Below are 17,868 nucleotides of genomic sequence, written 5' to 3'. Positions count from 1 at the left end.
GAGGCTGTGGTGGCTGCTGTATGCAATGTTGATCGTAAACAGATCAAGCAACTGAGAGAATCTATGGATGGTAGGCTGTTGAGTGTCATCATAAAGAAAGGTGGCTATATTGGTCACTAATTTTTTGGGGTTTTGTTTTTGCATGTCAGAAATGTTTATTTCTAAATTTTGTGCAGTTATTTTGGTTTACCTGGTGAAAATATACAAGTGAGATGGGAATATATTTGATTTTTATTAGGTTGCCTAATAAGTCTGCACTGTAATAGTTACCTGCAAAAACAGATATCCTCCTAAGATAGCCAAATCTAAAAAAAACTCACTTCAACTTCCAGCTTTGATATTTATAAGTCTTTTGGGTTGATTGAGTACATAGTTGTTGATCAATAATAAAAAAAAATCCGGTAAAATACAACTTGCCTAATAAGTCTGCACCCAGTGTATTATATAGGGTCATTATAAACAGGGTGATCTATTTCAAGTGTTTGTTTCTGTTAATGTTGATGATTATGGCTTACAGCTAGAGTTGAGCGAGTACCTAACTATTTGTACTCGCTATACTCATAACGAGAACTGTCTAATACTCGCATATTCGTTCCGAATAGCATGTGCAATGCAAGTCAATGGGGAAAAACTAGCAATATAACAGTAACCTGAATGCCGTACTTTTCGTGTGGGTAGAAAATACTGCGGAATTCGGGTTACTCATTACATTGCGAGTTTTTCCCCATTGAGTTGCATTGCACATGCTATTTGGAATGAATATGCGAGTATTAGACAGTACTCGTTATGACTGTAGCGAGTGCGATTAGTTAGGTACTCGATCAACTCTACTTACAGCAAATGAAACCCAAAAATCATTATCTCAAAAAATTAGAATAATTACCACAAAATACCTGCAAAGATTTCCTGATGCGGGCGTCACACGGTACAATCTATCGTGCGATCGTACCTTCCCCCGTCGTTTGTGCGTCACGGGCAAATCACTGCCTGTGTCGCACAGAGTCGTTAAACCACCGTCACACGTACTTACCTGCTGAGCGACCTCGCTGTGGGCGGCGAATATCCTCTTCCTGAATGGGGAAGGACGTTCGGCGTTACAGCGACGTCACACAGCGGCCGGCCAATAGAAGCGGAGGCACAGAGATGAGCGGGATGTAAACATCCTGCCCACCTCCTCCCTTCCGCATAGCCGGTGGGTGCCAAGGGACGCAGGTAAGCTGTGTTCATCGTTCCCGGGGTGTCACACGGAGCGATGTGTGCTGCCCCGGGTACGATGAACAACCAACTGAAAGAAAAATAAACGATTTTTTAAAAATGAGTGACGGATAAATGATTTGCACACGATTTGCAAACGTTTAGCGTCGCTCGTAGGTGTCACACGGGACAACCTCGCAAATGATGCCGGATGTGCGTCACTAAAACCGTGACCCCGACGATGCATCGCATGATAGATCATCTCGTGTGACGCCCGCAAAAATGTTTAAAATGCTCTTAGTCTGGTTCAGTAGGCTACACAATCACGGGAAGACTGCTGACTTGACAGATGTCCAGAAGGCAGTCATTGACATTCTCCACGAGTAGTTTAAGGCTACTTTCACACTTGCGTTTTTTTCCTTCAGTCGCAATCCGCCGTTTTAGAAAACAGCGGAATCCGTTAACAGATTCTACTCCTTCCCATAGACTCGTATGGACGATGGATTGTGACTGATGGACCTGCGTTGCTTCCGCCGGCCGACACTGCGTTGCTTCCGCCGGGCGGAAGGAACGCAGCATGTAACGTTTTTTGAGCATCGGAATCCTTAGAGTTTCGCTGCGCATGCTCTCTCTGGCTCCCTGCACATGTAACCAGGGAACACATAGGGTTACTAAGCAAAGCGCTTTGCTTAGTTACCTGATATTTACCCTGGCTACGTGTGCAAGGAGCCAGCGCTAAGCGGTATACGCTGGTAACCAAGCAAAATGCTTTGCTTAGTTACCCTATATTTACCCTGGCTACGTGTGCAGGGAGCCCGACACTTCCCTACTCGGCTTCGCCCCCTCCCGCTCTCCACTCTGCATGTACACACGCGCACACACACACACACTTACCTGTCCACAGCCATGCAGTCCTCAGCACTGATGTCCTCAGCGCCATGGTCCCGCTCGGTTCCACTCACCCAGCACTCCACCCCCCGCACACATTCTCGGCGGCCGAACGATCAGGTGATCACCCGGCGGCCGGCTGCTGTGAGCGATCAGCTGATCACCCGGCGGCCAGCTGCTGTGAACAATCAGCTAATCACCCGGCAGCCGGGTGATCAGCTGATCGTTCAAATTAGTCTGCCACCAGTAAAACTGTAAAGAAAGAAAAAAAAAGCACATTTCGTTTTTTTTGTACGATCCATTGTGCCACTATATGCACCGCATCCGCTGCATCCGTCACACAATACAATGCAACGGATGCCGTTCAATGCAAGTGTGAAACTAGGCTAAGCCACAAAAGGTCATTGCTAAAGAAGTTGGCTTTTCACAGACTCCTGTACCAAAGCTTTTTTAAAGCATATTAATGGACAGTTCAGTGATAGGAAAAAGTGTGGTAGAAACAGGTGTACAAGCAACAGAGATAACCGCACCCTTGATAGGATTGTTAACAAAAGGCCATTCAAAAATTTGAGGGAGATTCACAAAGCGTGGACTGCTGCTGGTGCCATTGCTTCAAGAGCCACCACACACAAACGTATCCAGGAAATGGGCTACAACTGTCGTATTCCTTGTGTCAAGCCACTCATGACCAATAGACAATACTTGAAGCATCTTAGCTGGGCCAAGTAGAAAAGAACTGAACTGTTGCTCAGTGGTCCAAGGTGTTGTTTTCAGATGAAAGTAAATTTTGCATTTTATTTGGAAATCAAGGTCCCAGAATCTGGAGGAAGAGTGGAGAGGCCACAATCCAAGCTGCTTGAGGTCTACTGGGAAGTTTCCACAATCAGTGATGGTTTAGGGAGCCATGTCATCTGCTGCTGTAGGTCCACTGGGTTTTATCAAGCCCAAAGTCAGCGCAACTATCTACCTGGAAATTTTAGAGCACTTCATGCTCAGCTGACAAGCTTTTTGGAGATGGAAATTTAATTTTCCAGCAGGACTTGGCACCTGTTCACACTGCCAAAAGTACCAATACCTGGTTTAATAAACACAGTATCATTGTGCTTGATTGGCCAGCAAACTCGCCTGACCTAAACCCCATAGAGAATCTATGAGGTATTGTCAAGAAGAAGATGAGAGACACAAGAATCAACAATGTGTCGCGGGCGGGGAGGACGCCACTGCGCTGTGCTCATTAGGCTCGGGTCCGGCGCTGCTGCGATATCTGCTCGGTGGCTCGAGCGGTGGGCCGGATCCGGGGACTCGAGCGGCGCTCCTCACCCGTGAGTGAAAGGGGTGGTTGGTTTGGGGAATTTAGTCCGTGACGCCACCCACGGGTCATGGTGAAGATAGGCACCACCGCTGCTGATGACTGGGATCCCGGGAGTGATGGTAAAGAGCAGCTGGAATGTTGTTTCCCCCCTCCGTTGGTAGGGGTTGGTGGTCCCGGGGCCCAATGATGTTGTGGGGAGGCAGGGTTGGTGAGGTGCAGGGTTGCAGGGACAGCACGGCGCGGTGCCGGATGGCACGAGTGTACTAACTCAGCAAGAAAGGTACAAAGTTCTCGGTAAACCAAATGGCTGGATGGACGGGTCCCACAGCCGGCTGCAGTGTCTCTCCCCGGACAGGTGATGGCGGCTGTCTTTCCCTGCACCTTGATGTTCTCCTTCTGACTACTATGGATTCCCAACGGTAGTCCACTCCCCAGTGTATGGGTACCAGAGGAGCCCGTTTGCCCGCAGACGCTGGCCCTTGAGTCTCTAGCCTTAGGCGGTAGCTGTATACCCTCACGGTGTGGGCAGTTGCCTTCAATCGGGACTTTTGCTGTTATGAAACCCCTGGGGTTCCAGTCACAATCGGATCTGATTATTGACGGCGGCTCCAAGCCTGGTAGGGGTCCGATGGCCCTGCCTGGGTGTGCTGGCTTCACTTCGCTCCCCGGTCGGTACCGGTGGGCCGTCGCCCAACCCCGATCCTACGGTTCCTTGCTGCTCCACCACTCCTGCAGACGGCCACCACCGTCTGCCAACCTTGCTGTCAGTGCCTGGGCCACAAACCCAGACACCCAAGTGTTCACTCCTCACTCTTCAAACTCCAACACTGAACTGTCACTTTTCCCGCCTCCAGGCCTGTGAACTCCTTGGTGGGTGGAGCTGCTATCAAAGAAACCTGGGCTTCCATAACACCTCAGCAGTGCCACAGGCTGATCACCTCCATGCCACTCCGCATTGATGTGTGGCACCCCTGTGGCTTCAGTTGCCACAGAGGTACTGCATCTCAGCCAGAGGTGTAGTATCCCATTCCCGGGTAAGGAGGGGGTCACAAACTGATATACACAAAACACAGACACTTAAACTCAGCAACACACCATCAGACCAGAGTAATGTCGGACACTGGGGGGTGGAGTCTAGTTCGTGGGAGCAGCCTGTAGAAAGTAGAGCAGTCGGAAGGAGCAGTGAAAGAGAGAAGACCTGTGGTCTGGAGCTGCTGCAGCTCGGCCCAGGACCATGGCAAAAAGGGTCCTAGAGCCCACGGGGGCGATCATACTCTTGTGACCTCGTTCCACATACAACATGCCGGAGTAGAGGGATTTGGTCACAGTAGGAGAACGGCCCCTCAACTAGTGGAGAACCTCAAGACTCAGCTAGCTAACTGGAGGCAGAGGTTACTTCAAATGCCAAAGCTAAATCCACACACATCCTGTGAAAAGGGATAGAGCTTCAATCCACCCGAGAGGGCCTGCAGACACCGGCTCAGGGCTCTGTGTGCAGGGACGGGACAGAGGGGAGAGGTAAGCACTAGAGTTGAGCGCGGTTCGCGGTTCGAGGTTCTCCAGTTCGCGGCTCGAGTGATTTTGGGGCTGTTCTAGATAGAACTAGAACTCGAGCTTTTTGCTAAAGCTCGATAGTTCTAGATACGTTCGAGAACGGTTCTAGCAGCAAAAGGACCAGATAATTAGTAGCTGGCTTTCCGCTGTAATAGTGTAAGTCACTCTGTGACTCACAGTATTATGAATTTTCAGTGTATAGTGTGCGGGAATAGCGCATTCAGATCACTGCTGTATGGATAATGGCGATAGCCTTTTTTTTTTTTTCCTTGTCTTCCTTCCCTAAGCACGCGCGTGTAGTGGGGCGGGCCAGCATGTCAGCCAACCCCAGACACACACACAGCTAAGTGTACTTTTAGCCTGAGAAGCAACGGCATGTGTGATAGGATGTCCATGTCACATGTCCCTGCATTATAAAACCGGACATTTTCCTCCAGCACGCCATTATCTTCCTTCTGCGTCCTTGGTGTCAGATATCACTGGCGCAGCTCCTATCGCCGATATTGCTGTATACGCTCCATACACAGCGCTGGACAGCTTAGGGATAGCACTTTCTATCAGTCCATTTAAGGGCTCAAACCGGCAGGGTCAGAGCCATAGGTGACAGAGTTTAAAACAGAGTTTAACAGCTACACAAGATGACAGCGTCTGTGTAGCTAAGGTCAGGGATTTCCACGCTGCATTTCCCCATTAGGAGGGATAGAAAGGCAGGCTTCCTTTCCCCTACCCAGAGACCCACAACCCTGCCACTGTACCCTCCTGCCCTTTGCACACTCAAACTCATTGTTACTAAGCCATTATACTAGCAAACACTGAGTGAACTTAGTGGCATCCTAAACGTGGCTGTTGGACTGCTGTATTGCCCCAGTAGTGCAAAGATATTTGCAGCACGTCTGCCTGCATTGCACACTAAAACTCATTGTTACTAAGCCATTATACTAGCAAACACTGAGTGAACTTAGTGGCATCCTAAACGTGGCTCTTGGACTTCTGTATTGTCCCACTAGTGCAAAGATATTTGCAGCACGTCTGCCTGCATTGCACACTCAAACTCATTGTTACTAAGCCATTATACTAGCAAACACTGAGTGAACTTAGTGGCATCCTAAACGTAGCTCTTGGACTTCTGTATTGTCCCACTAGTGCAAAGATATTTGCAGCACGTCTGCCTGCATTGCACACTCAAACTGATAGTTACTAAGCCATTATACTAGCAAACACTGAGTGAACTTAGTGGCATCCTAAACGTGGCTCTTGGACTTCTGTATTGTCCCACTAGTGCAAAGATATTTGCAGCACGTCTGCCTGCATTGCACACTCAAACTGATAGTTACTAAGCCATTATACTAGCAAACACTGAGTGAACTTAGTGGCATCCTAAACGTGGCTCTTGGACTTCTGTATTGTCCCACTAGTGCAAAGATATTTGCAGCACGTCTGCCTGCATTGCACACTCAAACTGATAGTTACTAAGCCATTATACTAGCAAACACTGAGTGAACTTAGTGGCATCCTAAACGTGGCTGTTGGACTGCTGTATTGCCCCAGTAGTGCAAAGATATTTGCAGCACGTCTGCCTGCATTGCACACTCAAACTGATAGTTACTAAGCCATTATACTAGCAAACACTGAGGAAACTTAGTGGCATCCTAAACGTGGCTGTTGAACTTCTGTATTGTCCCACTAGTGCAAAGATATTTGCAGAACGTCTGCCTGCATTGCACACTCAAACTTATTGTTACTAAACCATTATACTAGCAAACACTGAGTGAACTTAGTGGCATCCTAAAAGTGGCTGTTGGACTTCTGTATTGTCCCACTAGTGCAAAGATATTTGCAGCACGTCTGCCTGCATTGCACACTCAAACTGATAGTTACTAAGCCATTATACTAGCAAATACTGAGTGAACTTAGTGGCATCCTAAACGTGGCTGTTGGACTGCTGTATTGCCCCAGTAGTGCAAAGATATTTGCAGCACGTCTGCCTGCATTGCACACTCAAACTGATAGTTACTAAGCCATTATACTAGCAAACACTGAGGAAACTTAGTGGCATCCTAAACGTGGCTGTTGAACTTCTGTATTGTCCCACTAGTGCAAAGATATTTGCAGAACGTCTGCCTGCATTGCACACTCAAACTTATTGTTACTAAACCATTATACTAGCAAACACTGAGTGAACTTAGTGGCATCCTAAAAGTGGCTGTTGGACTTCTGTATTGTCCCACTAGTGCAAAGATATTTGCAGCACGTCTGCCTGCATTGCACACTCAAACTCATTGTTACTAAGCCATTATACTAGCAAACACTGAGTGAACTTAGTGGCATCCTAAACGTGGCTCTTGGACTTCTGTATTGTCCCACTAGCGTAAAGATATTTGCAGCATGTCTGCCTGCATTGCACACTCAAACTGATAGTTACTAAGCCATTATACTAGCAAACACTGAGTGAGCTTAGTGGCATCCTAAACGTGGCTCTTGGACTTCTGTATTGTCCCACTAGTGCAAAGATATTTGCAGCACGTCTGCCTGCATTGCACACTCAAACTGATAGTTACTAAGCCATTATACTAGCAAACACTGAGGAAACTTAGTGGCATCCTAAACGTGGCTGTTGGACTTCTGTATTGTCCCACTAGTGCAAAGATATTTGCAGAACGTCTGCATGCATTGCACACTCAAACTTATTGTTACTAAGGCATTATACTAGCAAACACTGAGTGAACTTAGTGGCATCCTAAAAGTGGCTGTTGGACTTCTGTATTGTCCCACTAGTGCAAAGATATTTGCAGCACGTCTGCCTGCATTGCACACTCAAACTCATTGTTACTAAGCCATTATACTAGCAAGCAAACACTGAGTAAACTTAGTGGCATCCTAAACGTGGCTGTTGGACTGCTGTATTGCCCCAGTAGTGCAAAGATATTTGCAGCACGTCTGCCTGCATTGCACACTCAAACTGATAGTTACTAAGCCATTATACTAGCAAACACTGAGTGAACTTAGTGGCATCCTAAACGTGGCTCTTGGACTTCTGTATTGTCCCACTAGTGCAAAGATATTTGCAGCACGTCTGCCTTCATTGCACACTCAAACTCATTGTTACTAAGCCATTATACTAGCAAACACTGAGTGAACTTAGTGGCATCCTAAACGTGGCTCTTGGACTTCTGTATTGTCCCACTAGCGTAAAGATATTTGCAGCACGTCTGCCTGCATTGCACACTCAAACTGATAGTTACTAAGCCATTATACTAGCAAACACTGAGTGAGCTTAGTGGCATCCTAAACGTGGCTCTTGGACTTCTGTATTGTCCCACTAGTGCAAAGATATTTGCAGCACGTCTGCCTGCATTGCACACTCAAACTGATAGTTACTAATCCATTATACTAGCAAACACTGAGTGAACTTAGTGGCATCCTAAACGTGGCTCTTGGACTTCTGTATTGTCCCACTAGTGCAAAGATATTTGCAGAACGTCTGCCTACATTGCACACTCAAACTTATTGTTACTAAGGCATTATATTAGCAAACACTGAGTGAACTTAGTGGCATCCTAAAAGTGGCTGTTGGACTTCTGTATTGTCCCACTAGTGCAAAGATATTTGCAGCACGTCTGCCTGCATTGCACACTCAAACTCATTGTTACTAAGCCATTATACTAGCAAACACTGAGTGAACTTAGTGGCATCCTAAACATGGCTGTTGGACTGCTGTATTGCCCCAGTAGTGCAAAGATATTTGCAGCACGTCTGCCTGCATTGCACACTCAAACTGATAGTTACTAAGGTATTATACTAGCAAACACTGAGTGAACTTAGTGGCATCCTAAACGTGGCTGTTGGACTTCTGTATTGTCCCACTAGTGCAAAGATATTTCCAGCACATCTGCCTGCATTGCACACTCAAACTCATTGTTACTAAGCCATTATACTAGCAAACACTGAGTGAGCTTAGTGGCATCCTAAACGTGGCTCTTGGACTTCTGTATTGTCCCACTAGTGCAAAGATATTTGCAGCACGTCTGCCTGCATTGCACACTCAAACTGATAGTTACTAAGCCATTATACTAGCAAACACTGAGTAAACTTAGTGGCATCCTAAACGTGGCTGTTGGACTTCTGTATTATCCCACTAGTGCAAAGATATTTGCAGAACGTCTGCCTGCATTGCACACTCAAACTTATTGTTACTAAGGCATTATACTAGCAAACACTGAGTGAACTTAGTGGCATCCTAAAAGTGGCTGTTGGACTTCTGTATTGTCCCACTAGTGCAAAGATATTTGCAGCACGTCTGCCTGCATTGCACACTCAAACTCATTGTTACTAAGCCATTATACTAGCAAACACTGAGTGAACTTAGTGGCATCCTAAACGTGGCTGTTGGACTTCTGTATTGTCCCACTAGTGCAAAGATATTTGCAGCACGTCTGCCTGCATTGCACACTCAAACTTATTGGTACTAAGCCATTTTACTAGCAAACACTGAGTGAACTTAGTGGCATCCTAAAAGTGGCTGTTGGACTTCTGTATTGTCCCACTAGTGCAAAGATATTTGCAGCACGTCTGCCTGCATTGCACACTCAAACTCATTGTTACTAAGCCATTATACTAGCAAACACTGAGTGAACTTAGTGGCATCCTAAACATGGCTGTTGGACTGCTGTATTGCCCCAGTAGTGCAAAGATATTTGCAGCACGTCTGCCTGCATTGCACACTCAAACTGATAGTTACTAAGCCATTATACTAGCAAACACTGAGTGAACCTAGTGGCATCCTAAACGTGGCTGTTGGACTTCTGTATTGTCCCACTAGTAGAGATGAGCGAACCGGTCCCGGTTCGGCTCGAGATCGGTTCGCCGAACGGAGCTCCCGTTCGAGTTCGGCTCGTCGAACGTTCGACGAACCGAACTCGAACTGCATAGGAAACAATGGCAGGCAATCACAAACACAGAAAAACACCTAGAAAACACCCTCAAAGGTGTCCAAAAGGTGACAAACAACTCACAACACATGGGAAAGTGACAAGGACATATACTCATGTGAAAACAAAAGAGCTGGACAAGGAAAAAGAGGAGGACACACAGATATATGAGTATATGCAAGGAAACATCGATTCCATTATTGTGCAACTTGAGCCCTGCTCATTTTAGTCTTCCAATCTGGATAAATTGCCTGAGCTCGCCACGTACGCCTTGGGGATCTTGCCATGTCCTGCAGCCAGCGTTCTCTCGGAACCTGTCTTCAGTGCTGCTGGTGGTCTGCTGGCAGATAAGCACACGCGTCTGTCCACTGACAATGTGGACATGGCTCTCAGAGGACGTTTCTTCCCCTGGGTCAGCCAGGGGACGGGAAAGGCACGCGTATTTTTGAGAGTGCTTCATGCAAAGCATCTTTTTCTTTTTCAAAAGGGGGCTCAACCGATGCCAGTCAAGTGGGGTGTGTGTGGCCCAGTTAGTGGCAACGAAGGAGACTGTGGTTGGAGTCCCCTCGCTGTGTCTCTAAAAGAACCAAGATGAACAAGTCATGGCTCTCAGAGGACTTTTCTTCCCCTGGGTCAGCCAGGGGACGGGAAAGGCACGCATATTTTTGAGAGTGCTTCATGCAAAGCATCTTTTTCTTTTTCAAAAGGGGGCTCAACCGATGCCAGTCAAGTGGGGTGTGTGTGGCCCAGTTAGTGGCAACGAAGGAGACTGTGGTTGGAGTCCCCTCGCTGTGTCTCTAAAAGAACCAAGATGAACAAGTCATGGCTCTCAGAGGACTTTTCTTCCCCTGGGTCAGCCAGGGGACGGGAAAGGCACGCGTATTTTTGAGAGTGCTTCATGCAAAGCATCTTTTTCTTTTTCAAAAGGGGGCTCAACCGATGCCAGTCAAGTGGGGTGTGTGTGGCCCAGTTAGTGGAAACGAGGGAGACTGTGGTTGGAGTCCCCTCGCTGTGTCTCTAAAAGAACCAAGATGAACAAGTCATGGCTCTCAGAGGACTTTTCTTCCCCTGGGTCAGCCAGGGGACGGGAAAGGCACGCGTATTTTTGAGAGTGCTTCATGCAAAGCATCTTTTTCTTTTTCAAAAGGGGGCTCAACCGATGCCAGTCAAGTGGGGTGTGTGTGGCCCAGTTAGTGGAAACGAGGGAGACTGTGGTTGGAGTCCCCTCGCTGTGTTTCTAAAAGACCCAAAATGAACAAATCATGGCTCTCAGAGGACTTTTCTTCCCCTGGGTCATCCAGGGGACGGGAAAGGCACGCGTATTTTTGAGAGTGCTTCATGCAAAGCATCTTTTTCTTTTTCAAAAGGGGGCTCAACCGATGCCAGTCAAGTGGGGTGTGTGTGGCCCAGTTAGTGGAAACGAGGGAGACTGTGGTTGGAGTCCCCTCGCTGTGTTTCTAAAAGACCCAAAATGAACAAATCATGGCTCTCAGAGGACTTTTCTTCCCCTGGGTCAGCCAGGGGACGGGAAAGGCACGCGTATTTTTGAGAGTGCTTCATGCAAAGCATCTTTTTCTTTTTCAAAAGGGGGCTCAACCGATGCCAGTCAAGTGGGGTGTGTGTGGCCCAGTTAGTGGAAACGAGGGAGACTGTGGTTGGAGTCCCCTCGCTGTGTCTCTAAAAGAACCAAGATGAACAAGTCATGGCTCTCAGAGGACTTTTCTTCCCCTGGGTCAGCCAGGGGACGGGAAAGGCACGCGTATTTTTGAGAGTGCTTCATGCAAAGCATCTTTTTCTTTTTCAAAAGGGGGCTCAACCGATGCCAGTCAAGTGGGGTGTGTGTGGCCCAGTTAGTGGAAACGAGGGAGACTGTGGTTGGAGTCCCCTCGCTGTGTTTCTAAAAGACCCAAAATGAACAAATCATGGCTCTCAGAGGACTTTTCTTCCCCTGGGTCAGCCAGGGGACGGGAAAGGCACGCGTATTTTTGAGAGTGCTTCATGCAAAGCATCTTTTTCTTTTTCAAAAGGGGGCTCAACCGATGCCAGTCAAGTGGGGTGTGTGTGGCCCAGTTAATGGAAACGAGGGAGACTGTGGTTGGAGTCCCCTCGCTGTGTTTCTAAAAGACCCAAAATGAACAAATCATGGCTCTCAGAGGACTTTTCTTCCCCTGGGTCAGCCAGGGGACGGGAAAGGCACGCGTATTTTTGAGAGTGCTTCATGCAAAGCATCTTTTTCTTTTTCAAAAGGGGGCTCAACCGATGCCAGTCAAGTGGGGTGTGTGTGGCCCAGTTAGTGGAAACGAGGGAGACTGTGGTTGGAGTCCCCTCGCTGTGTCTCTAAAAGAACCAAGATGAACAAGTCATGGCTCTCAGAGGACTTTTCTTCCCCTGGGTCAGCCAGGGGACGGGAAAGGCACGCGTATTTTTGAGAGTGCTTCATGCAAAGCATCTTTTTCTTTTTCAAAAGGGGGCTCAACCGATGCCAGTCAAGTGGGGTGTGTGTGGCCCAGTTAGTGGAAACGAGGGAGACTGTGGTTGGAGTCCCCTCGCTGTGTTTCTAAAAGACCCAAAATGAACAAATCATGGCTCTCAGAGGACTTTTCTTCCCCTGGGTCAGCCAGGGGACGGGAAAGGCACGCGTATTTTTGAGAGTGCTTCATGCAAAGCATCTTTTTCTTTTTCAAAAGGGGGCTCAACCGATGCCAGTCAAGTGGGGTGTGTGTGGCCCAGTTAGTGGAAACGAGGGAGACTGTGGTTGGAGTCCCCTCGCTGTGTCTCTAAAAGAACCAAGATGAACAAGTCATGGCTCTCAGAGGACTTTTCTTCCCCTGGGTCAGCCAGGGGACGGGAAAGGCACGCGTATTTTTGAGAGTGCTTCATGCAAAGCATCTTTTTCTTTTTCAAAAGGGGGCTCAACCGATGCCAGTCAAGTGGGGTGTGTGTGGCCCAGTTAGTGGAAACGAGGGAGACTGTGGTTGGAGTCCCCTCGCTGTGTTTCTAAAAGACCCAAAATGAACAAATCATGGCTCTCAGAGGACTTTTCTTCCCCTGGGTCAGCCAGGGGACGGGAAAGGCACGCGTATTTTTGAGAGTGCTTCATGCAAAGCATCTTTTTCTTTTTCAAAAGGGGGCTCAACCGATGCCAGTCAAGTGGGGTGTGTGTGGCCCAGTTAGTGGAAACGAGGGAGACTGTGGTTGGAGTCCCCTCGCTGTGTCTCTAAAAGAACCAAGATGAACAAGTCATGGCTCTCAGAGGACTTTTCTTCCCCTGGGTCAGCCAGGGGACGGGAAAGGCACGCGTATTTTTGAGAGTGCTTCATGCAAAGCATCTTTTTCTTTTTCAAAAGGGGGCTCAACCGATGCCAGTCAAGTGGGGTGTGTGTGGCCCAGTTAGTGGAAACGAGGGAGACTGTGGTTGGAGTCCCCTCGCTGTGTTTCTAAAAGACCCAAAATGAACAAATCATGGCTCTCAGAGGACTTTTCTTCCCCTGGGTCAGCCAGGGGACGGGAAAGGCACGCGTATTTTTGAGAGTGCTTCATGCAAAGCATCTTTTTCTTTTTCAAAAGGGGGCTCAACCGATGCCAGTCAAGTGGGGTGTGTGTGGCCCAGTTAGTGGAAACGAGGGAGACTGTGGTTGGAGTCCCCTCGCTGTGTTTCTAAAAGACCCAAAATAAACAAATCATGGCTCTCAGAGGACTTTTCTTCCCCTGGGTCAGCCAGGGGACGGGAAAGGCACGCGTATTTTTGAGAGTGCTTCATGCAAAGCATCTTTTTCTTTTTCAAAAGGGGGCTCAACCAATGCCAGTCAAGTGGGGTGTGTGTGGCCCAGTTAGTGGAAACGAGGGAGACTGTGGTTGGAGTCCCCTCGCTGTGTCTCTAAAAGAACCAAGATGAACAAGTCATGGCTCTCAGAGGACTTTTCTTCCCCTGGGTCAGCCAGGGGACGGGAAAGGCACGCGTATTTTTGAGAGTGCTTCATGCAAAGCATCTTTTTCTTTTTCAAAAGGGGGCTCAACCGATGCCAGTCAAGTGGGGTGTGTGTGGCCCAGTTAGTGGAAACGAGGGAGACTGTGGTTGGAGTCCCCTCGCTGTGTTTCTAAAAGACCCAAAATGAACAAATCATGGCTCTCAGAGGACTTTTCTTCCCCTGGGTCAGCCAGGGGACGGGAAAGGCACGCGTATTTTTGAGAGTGCTTCATGCAAAGCATCTTTTTCTTTTTCAAAAGGGGGCTCAACCGATGCCAGTCAAGTGGGGTGTGTGTGGCCCAGTTAGTGGAAACGAGGGAGACTGTGGTTGGAGTCCCCTCGCTGTGTTTCTAAAAGACCCAAAATGAACAAATCATGGCTCTCAGAGGACTTTTCTTCCCCTGGGTCAGCCAGGGGACGGGAAAGGCACGCGTATTTTTGAGAGTGCTTCATGCAAAGCATCTTTTTCTTTTTCAAAAGGGGGCTCAACCGATGCCAGTCAAGTGGGGTGTGTGTGGCCCAGTTAGTGGAAACGAGGGAGACTGTGGTTGGAGTCCCCTCGCTGTGTTTCTAAAAGACCCAAAATGAACAAATCATGGCTCTCAGAGGACTTTTCTTCCCCTGGGTCAGCCAGGGGACGGGAAAGGCACGCGTATTTTTGAGAGTGCTTCATGCAAAGCATCTTTTTCTTTTTCAAAAGGGGGCTCAACCGATGCCAGTCAAGTGGGGTGTGTGTGGCCCAGTTAGTGGAAACGAGGGAGACTGTGGTTGGAGTCCCCTCGCTGTGTTTCTAAAAGACCCAAAATGAACAAATCATGGCTCTCAGAGGACTTTTCTTCCCCTGGGTCAGCCAGGGGACGGGAAAGGCACGCGTATTTTTGAGAGTGCTTCATGCAAAGCATCTTTTTCTTTTTCAAAAGGGGGCTCAACCGATGCCAGTCAAGTGGGGTGTGTGTGGCCCAGTTAGTGGAAACGAGGGAGACTGTGGTTGGAGTCCCCTCGCTGTGTTTCTAAAAGACCCAAAATGAACAAATCATGGCTCTCAGAGGACTTTTCTTCCCCTGGGTCAGCCAGGGGACGGGAAAGGCACGCGTATTTTTGAGAGTGCTTCATGCAAAGCATCTTTTTCTTTTTCAAAAGGGGGCTCAACCGATGCCAGTCAAGTGGTGGGTGTGTGGCCCAGTTAGTGGAAACGAGGGAGACTGTGGTTGGAGTCCCCTCGCTGTGTCTCTAAAAGAACCAAGATGAACAAGTCATGGCTCTCAGAGGACTTTTCTTCCCCTGGGTCAGCCAGGGGACGGGAAAGGCACGCGTATTTTTGAGAGTGCTTCATGCAAAGCATCTTTTTCTTTTTCAAAAGGGGGCTCAACCGATGCCAGTCAAGTGGGGTGTGTGTGGCCCAGTTAGTGGAAACGAGGGAGACTGTGGTTGGAGTCCCCTCGCTGTGTCTCTAAAAGAACCAAGATGAACAAGTCATGGCTCTCAGAGGACTTTTCTTCCCCTGGGTCAGCCAGGGGACGGGAAAGGCACGCGTATTTTTGAGAGTGCTTCATGCAAAGCATCTTTTTCTTTTTCAAAAGGGGGCTCAACCGATGCCAGTCAAGTGGGGTGTGTGTGGCCCAGTTAGTGGAAACGAGGGAGACTGTGGTTGGAGTCCCCTCGCTGTGTTTCTAAAAGACCCAAAATGAACAAATCATGGCTCTCAGAGGACTTTTCTTCCCCTGGGTCATCCAGGGGACGGGAAAGGCACGCGTATTTTTGAGAGTGCTTCATGCAAAGCATCTTTTTCTTTTTCAAAAGGGGGCTCAACCGATGCCAGTCAAGTGGGGTGTGTGTGGCCCAGTTAGTGGAAACGAGGGAGACTGTGGTTGGAGTCCCCTCGCTGTGTTTCTAAAAGACCCAAAATGAACAAATCATGGCTCTCAGAGGACTTTTCTTCCCCTGGGTCAGCCAGGGGACGGGAAAGGCACGCGTATTTTTGAGAGTGCTTCATGCAAAGCATCTTTTTCTTTTTCAAAAGGGGGCTCAACCGATGCCAGTCAAGTGGGGTGTGTGTGGCCCAGTTAGTGGAAACGAGGGAGACTGTGGTTGGAGTCCCCTCGCTGTGTCTCTAAAAGAACCAAGATGAACAAGTCATGGCTCTCAGAGGACTTTTCTTCCCCTGGGTCAGCCAGGGGACGGGAAAGGCACGCGTATTTTTGAGAGTGCTTCATGCAAAGCATCTTTTTCTTTTTCAAAAGGGGGCTCAACCGATGCCAGTCAAGTGGGGTGTGTGTGGCCCAGTTAGTGGAAACGAGGGAGACTGTGGTTGGAGTCCCCTCGCTGTGTTTCTAAAAGACCCAAAATGAACAAATCATGGCTCTCAGAGGACTTTTCTTCCCCTGGGTCAGCCAGGGGACGGGAAAGGCACGCGTATTTTTGAGAGTGCTTCATGCAAAGCATCTTTTTCTTTTTCAAAAGGGGGCTCAACCGATGCCAGTCAAGTGGGGTGTGTGTGGCCCAGTTAATGGAAACGAGGGAGACTGTGGTTGGAGTCCCCTCGCTGTGTTTCTAAAAGACCCAAAATGAACAAATCATGGCTCTCAGAGGACTTTTCTTCCCCTGGGTCAGCCAGGGGACGGGAAAGGCACGCGTATTTTTGAGAGTGCTTCATGCAAAGCATCTTTTTCTTTTTCAAAAGGGGGCTCAACCGATGCCAGTCAAGTGGGGTGTGTGTGGCCCAGTTAGTGGAAACGAGGGAGACTGTGGTTGGAGTCCCCTCGCTGTGTCTCTAAAAGAACCAAGATGAACAAGTCATGGCTCTCAGAGGACTTTTCTTCCCCTGGGTCAGCCAGGGGACGGGAAAGGCACGCGTATTTTTGAGAGTGCTTCATGCAAAGCATCTTTTTCTTTTTCAAAAGGGGGCTCAACCGATGCCAGTCAAGTGGGGTGTGTGTGGCCCAGTTAGTGGAAACGAGGGAGACTGTGGTTGGAGTCCCCTCGCTGTGTTTCTAAAAGACCCAAAATGAACAAATCATGGCTCTCAGAGGACTTTTCTTCCCCTGGGTCATCCAGGGGACGGGAAAGGCACGCGTATTTTTGAGAGTGCTTCATGCAAAGCATCTTTTTCTTTTTCAAAAGGGGGCTCAACCGATGCCAGTCAAGTGGGGTGTGTGTGGCCCAGTTAGTGGAAACGAGGGAGACTGTGGTTGGAGTCCCCTCGCTGTGTTTCTAAAAGACCCAAAATGAACAAATCATGGCTCTCAGAGGACTTTTCTTCCCCTGGGTCAGCCAGGGGACGGGAAAGGCACGCGTATTTTTGAGAGTGCTTCATGCAAAGCATCTTTTTCTTTTTCAAAAGGGGGCTCAACCGATGCCAGTCAAGTGGGGTGTGTGTGGCCCAGTTAGTGGAAACGAGGGAGACTGTGGTTGGAGTCCCCTCGCTGTGTCTCTAAAAGAACCAAGATGAACAAGTCATGGCTCTCAGAGGACTTTTCTTCCCCTGGGTCAGCCAGGGGACGGGAAAGGCACGCGTATTTTTGAGAGTGCTTCATGCAAAGCATCTTTTTCTTTTTCAAAAGGGGGCTCAACCGATGCCAGTCAAGTGGGGTGTGTGTGGCCCAGTTAGTGGAAACGAGGGAGACTGTGGTTGGAGTCCCCTCGCTGTGTTTCTAAAAGACCCAAAATGAACAAATCATGGCTCTCAGAGGACTTTTCTTCCCCTGGGTCAGCCAGGGGACGGGAAAGGCACGCGTATTTTTGAGAGTGCTTCATGCAAAGCATCTTTTTCTTTTTCAAAAGGGGGCTCAACCGATGCCAGTCAAGTGGGGTGTGTGTGGCCCAGTTAATGGAAACGAGGGAGACTGTGGTTGGAGTCCCCTCGCTGTGTTTCTAAAAGACCCAAAATGAACAAATCATGGCTCTCAGAGGACTTTTCTTCCCCTGGGTCAGCCAGGGGACGGGAAAGGCACGCGTATTTTTGAGAGTGCTTCATGCAAAGCATCTTTTTCTTTTTCAAAAGGGGGCTCAACCGATGCCAGTCAAGT

This window comes from Anomaloglossus baeobatrachus, chromosome 1, assembly GCF_048569485.1.
Source record: "Anomaloglossus baeobatrachus isolate aAnoBae1 chromosome 1, aAnoBae1.hap1, whole genome shotgun sequence".
Lineage (NCBI taxonomy): Eukaryota > Metazoa > Chordata > Amphibia > Anura > Aromobatidae > Anomaloglossus > Anomaloglossus baeobatrachus.
This window is presented reverse-complemented; position numbering follows the sequence as displayed.